The sequence below is a fragment of the Podarcis tiliguerta genome, assembly GCF_965153285.1.
Source record: "Podarcis tiliguerta genome assembly, chromosome: 6".
Lineage (NCBI taxonomy): Eukaryota > Metazoa > Chordata > Lepidosauria > Squamata > Lacertidae > Podarcis > Podarcis tiliguerta.
In genome coordinates this window covers 14,013,308-14,027,079 of record NC_139539.1, presented here as the reverse complement: position 1 = coordinate 14,027,079, position 13,772 = coordinate 14,013,308, and the positions used below count along the sequence as shown (strand labels likewise).

Sequence of the window (13,772 nt, the reverse complement as noted above, 5' to 3'; positions counted from 1 at the left end):
TTGGCAAAGGGAAGCAATGCAAAAAAAAGCAAAACTCATAAGAAATAAATAAAACTGTTCTCTAGCACTGAGATTATTCCTGTTGTTCTTTATCAGATCTAATGAAGAACAGCCACTATAGTGTCGAAACTACATTAATAAAATGCTGAAAGAATGGTAGTGCTCCGGTTTATATTCATCTAGGCTGCTAGGAACATAAGACATAAAAGAGAATTGTTTATTGACACAAGCATCCTCTCGCCTGGCCTAAGGTCTTGCGACTTTTAAGTAGTGAGAATGTTTTTCCATTATCAGAAGAGCCCCAGTTTTAGAAATCCAGTTTTCCAGCGTTGGTATTTCAGGAATACTAACCTTAGCAAAACCTTGTTTAGTTACTAAGAGCAGAAACACTGAGTAGTATATAATTAAGCTTTACTTAGAGTGGACCTATTAAACGTAATAGACCTAACTTAATCATGGGCCTAGCATAGTCTGAGATAGATAGATAGATAGATAGATAGATAGATAGATAGATAGATAGATATAGATAGATGATAGATAGATAGATGATAGAATGCTGAACGGAAAGATTGCGTAACATTTTAAGGCAGTGTACAAATCATGCTTCGCTCTTCATGCATTAAAGTGTGATGGCAAATAAATATATTAGATATATATTCATCCTTCACCTTACACCCCCCCCCAAAAAAAAGTTAAGGCACATTTTAAATTCAAGCTTCAAGAATGATGTCCCGGGTGCTAGCCAATAGGTGCCTGCCACAGCCAGCTCTTTTCCAGTTTAAGCTGAAACATACTAGAAGAAACCTGTAGGATCAGGGTTGTTGCTGTTTTTCCAGAGCTCTCCAGCAGACAGAAAAATATGCAAATGTTTGGAGAGCAACTACGTGGCTAACAAACTACCTCCAACACTCTAGAAAAGTTACATCTGTCTTCACCGTACATTTCGGCTTTCCTTTAGATGCCTGACAGTCCCTGCTCTCTGTCTTTCTCTGCGCCTTCCTTTATTAAACGCTGCTGTAGTGTAGATTTGACACTCCATTGTGCTTGGAAGCAGCTCTATAGGTGAATAACAATATCTGCTTCGGACTCTTTTCTTGAGTTCATTTCACTGAGGAACTGCGCTGTAAGTGGAGGAGAAATCGCAATGGGAAGACTATATTATATCTAAGACTAGAAAGCTTTCCGCAGCAACAAAAGAAGCTGCAAGAATTCTGCTTACAGCTGTAAAATAAAACCCTTGTGGAAGGGGAGGGGGTGGAATTATTTGGGTCATATGAAGCGGAGCTAGTTTTGACATTCAGGCTTCAGGCTGGTCACAAAGGACTTAGAGGCTTCCTCTGTAGCAGACAGAATAGATTACAGAGCTTTTCACTTGCATGATCAGGGTGTAACTGGTTGACAAATGTGGTACAGGAAGGAATTTTCCCCTGGTCAGAACGTCTGGGGAACCCAGTAAGAGCAGGGAATGTTTGCCTAGCCTTGCAATTAAGGCTGAACTTGCTGGCTTGAGCTATCTGGGCTTATTCGACAGAGTGCCAGAATCCAGCATTGCAAAAGCCCAGTTCTCAAAACAAGTCTGATCCAACACCAGCACAGGTTTGTGTGTAGGGGGGGATGTCGCAGGAGCATAGCTCAGTCTGTAGAGCATGAAACCCTTAGTCTCCAGCCCCACACTGGGCAAAAGATTCCTGCATTGCAGGGGGCTGGGTTTAATGACCCTCGTGGGTCCCTTCGTACGTTTCCTGGCCCACCAGGATTGCAGTAATTAGCAAGCTCCCTTGCAATTAGGATCAACGTTATCAGTTGCAGGATGCACTTTATCAAAAGAATGCTTTTGAGAGCCGGGAGTTCCCAAAATGCTATTTTGTGCTTGGCGTAATCACTGGATGCTGAGGATAAAGAAGGGAGGGCTGTGGCCTTCGAGGCCATATGCGTCCAGCTGGCCCACAGAGGAAAACAAAAGACTGAGCGCAAGGGAACTCTGGTCACTCTTGCAGAGCTCTTTTTGAGGAAGGGCTGCAAGCTCCCACCCTTTGCGTTCAAAAGGCTGCAAGTTCAATCCTTGGTATCTCCAGTTGAAGAAAGCAGAGGGGAGATCAAGGAGCTGCTTACAACTGAAGACAGATATTTCCAGTCTGTCGTTGGTTTGGGGTGGGATTCACTGGCACGCTGGCAAATTCAGGTTGTGCAATAAAGGCTGCGTACATGCCGCATATTTCAAGGACATTGTTATGTACTGAAGTTCTCACCCTGGGCCAGCAGGGGGATACTGTAGATAGTTTTCACTCAGGTCCACATATGCAAATAAGGGATCGAAAGTGACGTTCAGTGATTGGATAGTTACAGAAAATGGTTACTGTTGCGTTCTAGTGGAGCTCTATATAAGCAGCTGGCTGAACCCTTCAGTTCAGTTCTGTTCTGGCCTGTGAATAAACAAGAGCTGTTTGAAGAATTGCTGTGTCGTCTGATATGTTCACCCACAACTTAACACTGATGACAAGGACGGGATCCGAACCTGCGTACACGCCGCATATTTCAAGCACATGACTTCCCCCCAAGAGCTTTGTTGTTTGCTCCTCAGAGAGCTGCAATTCCCAATACCCTTTAACAAACTGCAGTCCTCGGGACATAGCTGCCAACTTACAGATTTGAAAATAAGGGACCAGCAGCCTCGAAAACAAGGGATCAGCAGCCAAAATAAGGGATTTTCCAAGCAACTTCCAATGTTCAACTTCTGAGCCCCTCCAAGCCAAAGGCAGAAAGCCCAGCCAGCAGCCAAACGAAGCCTCAAGCGGTGGTTCCCACAGTGCAGCAACCCGGCAAAGGGGATGCAGCAAGGGAAACCACCGTCACCTCTCTGCTGCGAAGCGCTGAGCAAAGGCGAGTCCCCAGGCAACGCGGCCAATTTGATCGGCACAAGGCATTCAAGCTCCACCCCCCAGTCATTCTTAGACTCCTTATTGGGTGAGCAACGCAGCCAAGCAACACAGTTGGAGCCTCCCTCCTCCCTGGCCGGCAGGGAGGGAGGGAGAAGAGCTGCTTCCTTTGAAACCTGGGAAATTTAAGGGACATCATCAATAAAGGACAACAACGGGACACGGCGCTGGGATAAGGGACTTTCCCGCCAAATAAGGGACGGTTGCCAGCTATGCCTTGGAATTCTTTAGGACAGTGCCATGTGCTTTAAATGTGTGGTGTGTACACAGCCTAAGCTGATCGGGAGGTTTTGCTCAGCAAACCAGCTTCCCCAGAAGATCAGACTTTTTGTGATAAGGAAAGTGATGGGAAAAGGCACTGGGAAAGGTGGTATGCAGTGGACGCAGTGCCCATCCCAGGAAACAAATGAAAGTGGATGCTCCTTAAATAGTTGCCTGATCTCCCCACAAACAACTCAGGATGAGTGATCAATAAAGAGGTTGCTTGGAAGCACATGGCTTCCCCTGCAAGAATCTTGGTAGTTCACCCCATACTGCTATCTTCAGCCTGGATAGCTCAGTTGGTTAGAACGTGCTGCTGATAACACCAAGGTTGCAGGTTCAATCCCCACATGGGACAGCTGCATATTCCTGCATTGCAGGGGGTGGACTTAGATGACCCCCCACGGTCCCTTCCAACTCTACAATTCTAGGATTGCCAGCACCTGTCAATAAACTACAGTTCCCAGGATTCTTTGGAGGGTGCCATATGGTTGAAATGTGCATTGGAAGTGCTTTAAATGTATGGCTTATGGATCAGCCCCACAAGACAGCCTCCTACCCGTGCTCTCTTTGAGGATTCCTCCTGTCGCCCACTCCCTCCAGTGTGAGTCTTTTGGCCGAGGAACAGAAACACTTCAGTCTGCTTCGCTGAAAGATCACGGCCGTTTCCCCCCACCTCAGACCGCCCTCTGCACTTCCACTGCCTCCTCTTCCTCTGGGGCAAGCCAGAACAGGGGGGGGGGATTTGCATGGGCCTATGCTATTATTAGTGGGACGCGGGTGGCGCTGTGGGTAAAACCTCAGCGCCTAGGACTTGCCGATCGCATGGTGGGCGGTTCGAATCCCCGCGGCGGGGTGAGCTCCCGTCGTTCGGTCCCAGCACCTGCCAACCTAGCAGTTCGAAAGCACCCCCGGGTGCAAGTAGATAAATAGGGACCGCTTACCAGCGGGAAGGTAAACAGCGTTCCATGTGCTGCGCTGGCTCGCCAGATGCAGCTTGTCACGCTGGCCACGTGACCCGGAAGTGTCTGCGGACAGCGCTGGCTCCTGGCCTATAGAGTGAGATGAGCGCACAACCCTAGAGTCTGGCAAGACTGGCCCGTACGGGCAGGGGTACCTTTACCTTTACCTTTATGATATTATTATTAGTAGTAGTAGTAGTAGTAGCAGTAGTAGTAATTTATTAAATTGTATACCCCCCCACCCCCCGGTAGAGACAAAAGGGGAACCTACATTGCCCATTCTGGCTTGAGCCAATTACCAGCATTGCAGAGCCCTGTTTCTGGATGGGCACCCTCTTCCATGCTCAATTCCCCCCCCCCCCCAAAAAAAACCAGCAATTCCTCCAGGCTACAGTCTGACAACCAAATCCTCTCCCCACTGGTAGAAAGAGCCAAGCAGCCTCACGCCTTAGCCTGACCTCAGCTGACAATGTCTTCCTCTTTTTCTGTGTCTACAAACACCCTCCTCCTTTCATCTCCTCGCCAAAGTGAGAGACGGCTGGTGCTTTCAAGCTCCTCGCTAGGGAGGCAGGATGAGTTCCGCTGCTCCAGCTGAATCTCCTTCCCTCTCGCATTGGCACAAGTTAGACACTGCTGATCAGCCTTGAAAGCCGGCTGGGAGATAGAGACAGAGATAGAAAAATAAGTGAAATCAGGCAATGGAAGCACAATTTCTCTGCCTGAAGAGAATTAAGCATTCTCCGTTGTGCTGTGTGGCACTGCTAGGCCTGTTCTGCGCAACTAGACCTCATTTAAGGAAAGACTGATCTGGCCCAAACATCCCTATAATGGCCCTAATTCCTGTGACCACAGAGCACCTTCCATTCCCTGCTTCTCTACAGCCAATTGATAGTGATCATCAAGTAAAAGGTAAAGGGACCCCTGACAATTAGATCCAGTCGTGACCGACTCTGGGGTTGCGGCGCTCATCTCGCTTTATTGGCCGAGGGAGCCAGCGTGCAGCTTCTGGGTCATGTGGCCAGCATGACTAAGCCGCTTCTGGAGAACCAGAGCAGCGCACAGAAACGCTGTTTACCTTCCCGCCAGAGTGGTACCTATTTATCTACTTGCACTTTGACGTGCTTTTGAACTGCTAGGTTGGCAGGAGCTCACCCCGTCGTGGGGATTCAAACCGCCAACTTTCTGATCAGCAAGCCCTAGGCTCTGTGGTTTAACCTACAGCACCACCTGCATCCCAAGTGATCATCAAGACACAATGGCAATTCCAGGCTGCCACTATCTTCCAGTGGGGCTCAATCACATACCGGCAAATCCAGGTTGGCGGGATCCAGTATGAATGGTCTCTCTCGCACAGAAAACCCATAGCACTTCTCTGATGAAAACAGGGCCGTCCTAAGGAAAAGCGGGACATTCCGGTATCAAATCAGAAACCGGGGCGGCTTCTGTAAATCTGGAACTTGGCCCCAGAAAATAAGGACACTTGGAGGGTCTGAAAACCTGCTTCCACAAAAGAGCGAACTTTATACAATGAAATGAATGGGGAAACGGTACTTGAAAGTATGAAATAACTTCATGTTATCTAGCCTCCCTATGAAGACATCAGAATGTTTGCTCGGTAAATAGCTGGTGGTGTTTAACTATCAAGCAAGCAAGGATGAATGCTTAACAAACAGATCACCTGAAAGCAACTATGGGAACTTGTGATCTAATCACACAAGGCGGAGGCCCTCTCACAAAGGGTAGGAAATGAGCTGTTTTCATCTGCAAATGTTACAGCTGTTAGCAGCTGGAGGAGGAGGACAGAGGGAGAAGAAGTGGGAGGGGGGACTTTTCCCATCCTTTGGGCCCTCTGGGAAACTCAACAAACCTGCTGGAGCTGGAGCTGAGTGTGGAAAGTGCAGCTGAATGGGACACGACATTTCTTGGTTTTATGGCCGGGGGTTGGGCTAAATGACCCTCGGAGCCCCTTCAATTCTGCAATTCTATTATTCTGTGCACACTTCCTCTTCCCTGTAAATGCCATCTATTCTTGTCAAGTCGCAGGCCATCTTCTTCCACCCCAACAATTACACTTGCCATCTCTGCAGACATGTTTCCATTTCATTATATATATATATATATATATATCCAAAGGCAAGTCAAATAGAAAGTGCCACATCTTAATGACAAACATTAGACGCTGGTCTGTTTGATTAACATAATTTCTTTCTGCAGTTGATTTTTATATATACATATATCGAAAATTACTTCCAGATCAGTTGTTTCCCCTCTCATTTAAGTGCACGGGTTGTGGGGAGGGGATTGCAAAGGGGGCGGCCAAATCTATTTTGACATGAAGCACTAATGTGTCCTTTGCTGTGACCTTCTGTCTGCAAGTTTGCGTTCTCACCTCTCTCCCTGCTCTTTAGAAAATACAAATCAGCTCCGACCACAGCCATTGGTCAAGAAGAGCTCTTGCTGGCTCCCCTCCAAGCCTCCGGGGTTTCTGGAGCAAATAAAAAGGTCCTTTCTTATGACACATATTTAAATTTAGCACTAAGCAAAGTGGAGGGTGGAGGTGGGAGACGGAGGAAAATATGTAAAATGTCAGCATCTGACAGGCAGAAAATTAGAATTCATTCCCCTGGGAATTAAATGGACTTTTCTGCTTCTAGTCACTAACCATGACAAGGTTAACATTTTTCAGCTTAATGACTAAGGACATTAAGTGTGCATGTGAATAAGGAATAAAATTACTAGAGGGTACTTGCTTAAGTGTGCGACAACAGAGATGACAACGGAACTGGGGCTATGTTAAATCCAACAGGCCGGGACCGTCCCTCGTGGAAGGCTCATGATTATAGTGGGAGTTCTGAGCGCCCCGATGATGGGCTTATCATGATCACTGAGTACTGCTAGACAAGAAACTCATAAACCTCTTCCTCGCAGCTTCTGAGGGGCAGGCTAGCCATTGCACTCACATTAAAAAGGAGATTTGTCTGCTCAGATCTGAGGCCTCCTCACCTACTGGCCAGGAAATGTGGATGGCTCAAGGTAGGCACGTAAGGAGGCAACGATTTCCATGCCCTCCTGCATTCAGCGCAATCACCGCTGTTCCAGTTCTGCTACAGTTCGACTTCTGCTGAAACCTACCTTATTAGTCATGCTATGTGCTGTGTGCAATTCGTTATTATGCGGTTGATTTCTGTGTATTGCAATAGAAGGGAAACACCAAAGAGCAATGGAGAAAACAACATAATTCTTTATGTAACATTTGTGGTCTGAAAAAAAAACCACTGTATGGAATATTGCTCTTGTTCACTTGTGTAATATCCAACCTCGGAGGAATGTGTATATGGTGGCAGTTTCCACTCCTATTTTTGTTTCTGACTGAATTCTCCAACATCCCTATGTACAGGATAAAGGGGGCCATTTCTTATCTTTCTTATTTATTAATACATACATACATACATACATACATACATACATACATACATACACACATACCCTGCCACTCTGGGTGGCTTTCAACAGAACATTAAAAACAGAATAAAACTTCAAACATTAAAAACTTTCCAAAACAGGGCTGCCTTCAGATGTCTTCTAAAAGTCACATAGTTGTTTATTGCCATGACATCTGGTGGGAGGGCCTTCCACAGGGTGGGCGCCACTACCAAGAAGGGCCTCTGCCTGGTTCCCTGTAACCTCACTTCTCGTTGTCAGGGAACCGCCAGAAGGCCCTCGGCAGGCTGTTAACATTCCCAAGAGTTCAAAGGGCCTTAAAGACTTGTTTTAATTGGTCTTCTCTAGAGTAATTCTGGGTACACTTACCACCCCAGCTGAATTAGGGTTACAGTTGACTGTGTTATGTTTTACCATCCTAAAGTAAAGGTAAAGGTACCCCTGCCCATACGGGCCAGTCGTGTCCGACTCTAGGGTTGTGCGCCCATCTCACTTAAGAAGCCGGGGGCCAGCGCTGTCCGGAGACACTTCTGGGTCACGTGGCCAGCGTGACGAAGCTGCTCTGGCGAGCCAGCACCAGCGCAGCACATGGAAATGCCGTTTACCTTCCCGCTATAAAGCGGTACCTATTTATCTACTTGAACTTAGGGGTGCTTTCGAACTGCTAGGTGGGCAGGAGCTGGGACCGAATGACGGGAGCTCACCCCACCGCGGGGATTCGAACCGCCGACCATGCGACCGGCAAGCCCTAGGCACTGAGGTTTTACCCACAGTGCCACCCACGTCCATTTACCATCCTACAGATTGCTAACAAATTGAATGGGTTTTATTCTTTTGCTTTTCTTCATAATTATGTTCTTGGTGGGGTTTTTATTGTTCTTCTAAGATGAGCATTGCCTAGAAATTCAACCTACAGCTATGTTAAAATAGAAGAACAAATAGGTCCTGTGGTATGGTCTGAAGGCACATTATGAAGCTAAGCAGGTCTTGTTCTGGTCAGTTCCTAAATGTGTAAACACTTGGGAAAATGCATGTACACTGCCTTGAGATCCATGATCGAAGAAGTGTGGAATATAAACATAAATAGGATAAAATAAATTATGCAGCAAAAGCACCCCCACCTCCTCCCTGTGTGCAAAGTAACTACATACCATAGCTGTCAACTCTTCCCTTTTCTTGTAAGGAATCCTATTCAGAATAAGGGAATTTCCCTTAAAAAGGGGAAAACGTTGACAGGTATGCTACATACATGAAAGGGTGACAACTCCCGATGGGCAGTGATGGTGCCAAAGCTGGCCATCATATAAAAAGTTTCTCTGTACTTAGAAAATTAGCACTACAACTTCTCCTTGACACGCTAGATTTCTGCTTGCAAGGCCAGGGAAGGGGTGCATTGAAAAGGTTTGGTGCCCAACCTGCACCCGCAGAGCAGCATCCCATGGCCCTCCTGCTAAAGTAGCTTGTGGTCCTGAGGCAGTTGCCTCGATCGGGTTCAATTTAGTAGTTACTTTCATGCGGCTCATGATTTCTCCCGGTGATGGACTGATCTATATTCCACATTCTTCTTGCTCAGACCGCACTCTCTTATTGCTTTTGGTCCCTGGCCTCATTACCTCATTCTTCTTCTCTCTGCTGTGAGCCCCATAAGTCACTTATCAGACCCTAATCCCAATATAGCCAAATCATTTTCAATATGTTAGCTCTGCTCAGGAGCTCCTTCTCCAGCCCCACACTCACAGCGCTGTTTTGTAGCCTCAGCACATTTAAGTCACTCTTGAAATTACATCTCGCTCAAGGTCATCGTGCTGAATTTTAAAATGCTCTTCGGTTCGGCGCGCCATCCCCGCACCTGCATTAACTCTCGTCTGATTATCCTGTTTGTTGTCGCTTACAAATTAAGTAAAAAGGAAGGGGAATCCAAAGATACCCACAGTCACTTCCTCCAGCCCCCCCCCCCCCTTGAACTAGGCATAAAATGCTAATCAGGTATTGGCGGAGGGGGGCAGAATCCGATAGGCATGTAATCAGCTGAAAAGGTTTAAAACAAGCTGGCTCCTGTATCCCAAACCAATCTGGCTGTGTTGTGGTTCAAGGACCCGACCCCTGCAATGTGGAATGAATACACAAGGACACGTGATATAAGGTTAATGGGCAAGAAAAGGCCACAACTTTATTGATTACAGCAGTGAAAAGGTATTGGCTTAGGCATTGGATGTCCAAAACAAGGGGGGTTTATTCACCAGTAGGTGGAGCCTGTTGATGCTAATCCAACTATAGGCTCTCCCCTGATGTCACCGAGGGTCGTGCCATGGCCTCCCTCCAAGCAGGCATCGGACAGAATACACGACCGCCAGATTCCTTTAACGGAATACCCAAAAATTGAAGGCATAGGCGATGGCCACACCTAGCCCTTCGACACACCACAACACATTATTCCAATGCCTAACCTACCCACCAATACCACGAAAGTTGTGATGATTGCTATGAGGTACGCGAAAAAACCCGCCCACAACCACTCCCCTCTCTTCCAGGGTGGAGAGTCTTTGTGAGTCTCTTTCTATGGTTTTGCTGTTCCCTTGTTCCACAGCAGAACATGCCTGTTTAATGACAAACTGTGTCTTAGCAACTGTGCTGGTCCCGGGGGGTTACCGTGCGGCGTGGTCCGAGGCTGATGCGGGGTCCAAGGTAAGGAGCCGGGCGTGGTCGGGAACTCTGGGAGAGCAGGTCAGGATGCTGGCAGGAACAGGTTTCCAGCGATGTTGCTCCCGCAACCTGGGACTGGGCTGACTGGCCTTTATCTCCTCTGAGGCCTAGGGCAGTCCCGGCCCACAGGTGACTCGCCTCTCCTGGCCTTAAGGCGAGCACTCCTCCTGAGAGAACTTACCGTATTTTTCACCCTATAGGATGCACTTTTTCCCCTCCAAAAATGAAGGGGAAATGTGTGTGCATCCTATGGGGCAAATGCAGGCTTTTCGGTGCGCACCGACCCCTCTCACTCTTCAGGCTTCAGGAAGCTATCCGCAAGCCTCGCGCGCCCGGCGGGAGGTTCCGCCGGGCGTGCAAGGCTTGGGGCGGCAGGCGGCAGCCTGCAGCCCGAAGCACGGGGCACGCTGCAGAGCACGCCCCATGCTTCGGGCAGATGTCCACAAGCCTTGCACGCCTGGCGGGAGGTCCTGCTGGGCTCGCAAGGCTTGCAGGCAGCAGCCTGTTTTGGGGGTTGGGGTCAGGGGAAGCTCGGGCTTGCCTGGGGGGGGGGAATAAAAAAAAATCTTTATTTCCCCCCCCCCAAAAAAAATCTAGGTGCGTCCTATGGCGCGGTGCGTCCTATGGGGTGAAAAATGCGGTAGTTCCCTCCGCCTCTCTGCCCTGAGCCTCTGCAGCTGAGGAGAGACTGGAGGGTTACTGGACCCAGAGGCAACCTCACCTTCCCCCGACAGGGCTGCAAGAGGAGCAGCTGCAAGCAATGGGTCCTTGATCACCTCCGGAGCCAAAGCGGATTCAGCTGGCCCTGGAGGCGGGAGACTCCTGTGCAGGCTGGGATTCCTCCGGTTCAGCCTCTGAATCGGATTCCCAGGCCATCACAGCAACATAGGCAGCTGTCCTGTGTTAAGTCAGACCATTGGTCCATCTATTTCAATATTGTCTACACTGACTGCCAGCAACGCTCCAAGGTTTCAGGCGGGGACACTTCCAAGCCTTACTTGGAGATGATGGGGGCTGCACACACACACACACACACACACACACACTGCAAACTGCTCTGAGGTGTCCTCATAGCAAGTGGTCCCTCTGGTTGCGAACAGGGTCTGTTCCGGAGCCCCGTTCGCAACCTGAGAGGAACACAACCTGCATCTGTGTGTCTGCGCATGTGCGGGTTGCGATTCGTGGCTTCTGCGCATGCGCATGATGTCCTTTTGTGCGTCTGCGCATGAAGAAGAAGAAGAAGAAGAAGAAGAAGAAGAAGAAGAAGAGGAGGAGGAGGAGGAGGAGGAGGAGGAGGAGGAGGAGGAGTTTGGATTTGATATCCTGCTTTATCACTACCCGAAGGAGTTTCAAAGCAACTAACAATCTCCTTTTCCCTTGTTGTTGTTGTTTAGTCGTTCAGTCGTGTCCGACTCTTCGTGACCCCATGGACCAGAGCACGCCAGGCACTCCTGTCTTCCACTGCCTCCCGCAGTTTGGTCAGACTCATGTTTGTAGCTTCGAGAACACTGTCTAACCATCTCGTCCTCTGTCTTCCCCTTCTCCTTTTCCCTTCCTCCCCCACAATAAACACTCTGTGAGGTGAGTGGGGCTGAGAGACTTCAAAGAAGTGTGACTGGCCCAAGGTCACCCAGCAGCTGCATGTGAAGGAGCGGAGACGTGAACCCGGTTCCCCTGATTACGGGACTACCGCTCTTAACCACTACACCACACTACACCACACTACACCACTACACCACACTACACCACACTACACCACATTACACCAGCAGCGAAACCTGGAAGTAACCCTTTCCGGTACTTTTGGGTCGCCGCAGGAAAAGACATAACCAGAACTGAATGTAACAAGAGAAAAGACATAACCAGAACTGAATGTAACAAGAGGTATGACTGTACAGGGCTCTCTTAGGGTGGGGTGGGGAGAACAGGGGTAACTGCCCCAGAGCCCACACTTTGGGGAGATGCATACCCAGTGCTGACAGCCACAAGTAACTGCAGAACAGCAAAATACAGTAAGCCAGGGGTGCGGGGGGTGGGACATAGGAAATTGCCTTGCACTGAGTCAGATCACTGGTCCACCTAGCTCGACATGTCTGCCCTGACTGGCTCATCAGGGCTTCAGAAAAGGGTCTCCCTGGCACCAGCCCTGCCTGGAGATACTTGGATTTAACTTTCAGCCTTATCCGTGCAATGGATTCTCTGCAACTGAGCTACGGTCCTTGAGCTATGGGAAGATGAAGGCAGCAGGAGGCCCACACCGTGCAATTTGCCCTTCTCAACAGGTCCTTCACAGTGGTTGCTCCCAAACTCTGGCACTCCCTCTCTAGGGAAGCTAAACAGGCTCCCTCCTTGTTGTCCGTCCACTGGGAAAGACCTCCTTGTTCCAACAGTCTTTTGGGAACAGGCTGCTTCTAATGAAAGGGCTGGTGCCGTGCTGTTTTAATTGCAATCATCTTTAATAGGTCTTTTAGATTTACATGTAGTTTTGATTCTATGAAAGTTTGTTTTCTAATGATTGGGCATTTAAAAAAAATGTTTTTAGCTGTTCCTATTTTACCTGTAGAGGACGTGGGTGGCGCTGTGGGTTAAACCACAGAGCCTAGGGCTTACCGATCAGAAGGTCGGCGGTTCGAATCCCCGTGACGGAGTGAGCTCCTGTTGCTCAGTCCCAGCTCCTGTCAACCTAGCAGTTCAAAAGCACTTCAAAGTGCAAGTAGATAAGTAGGTACCGCTCCAGCGGGAAGGTAAATGGCGTTTCCGTGTGCTGCTCTGGTTCGCCAGAAGTGGCTTAGCATGCTTGCCACATGAACTGTACGCCCGCTCCCTCGGCCAATAAAGCAAGATGAGCACCGCAACCCCAGAGTCTGTCATGACTGGACCTAACGGTCAGTGGTCCCTTTACCTTTATTTTACCTGTAAGCTGCCTTGAGTTAGGGAAAAAGGTGGGGTATAAATAAATTAATAATAATAAATTAATAATAATAATATCAATACTACCACCCCTGGGATAGTTCTGGTGAAAAGATAAGCTGTGTACATAGCTGCAGGCTATGAAGCATCCCTGCTTTGTGTCCTTCCTCCTTTTAAGTGCATGACAATCCCATGCCACAAGGCAAATACCAAATTGACCCTTCTTCATCTGGCTGCGCTGGGTGCTCCTGCCTGCAGCCAACCTTCAGTTTTGCAGGTTCATCTTTGGAGTATCCTACCTGGTCTCTGGAGGAATCTGAAAGACCAAACAGTGATTAGCTGCTTGGTGTCTGATCCTTGAGCACCCTCTACCGGGTACTGTTAGAATGGACATTCAAAACAGAAAAGGTGTCTTCCAGTGGCGAAATATTTCAAAACCAGGGAATGGGTTCTTGTCGTTGTCTTGTTGGACTGTGTATGTGATAAAGGGGAGCCATACCGCCTAGGACCCTCGTACCTACAGGACCTCCTCTCCTGGTATGCCCCACGGAGGACCTTA

At 48.5% G+C, this 13,772-nt stretch overlaps 1 long non-coding RNA gene across 1 annotated transcript in view; it reads left to right on the top strand.

The window, feature by feature from the left end:
• The window catches only part of LOC310680462, a 253,575-nt gene that overhangs the window by 72,209 nt on the left and 167,594 nt on the right, over nucleotides 1-13,772 (top strand). Inside the window, exon 2 of the long non-coding RNA XR_014512788.1 lies at nucleotides 3,968-4,025. This is a non-coding gene — a long non-coding RNA (uncharacterized lncRNA). The remainder of the gene's footprint in view (nucleotides 1-3,967; nucleotides 4,026-13,772) is intronic.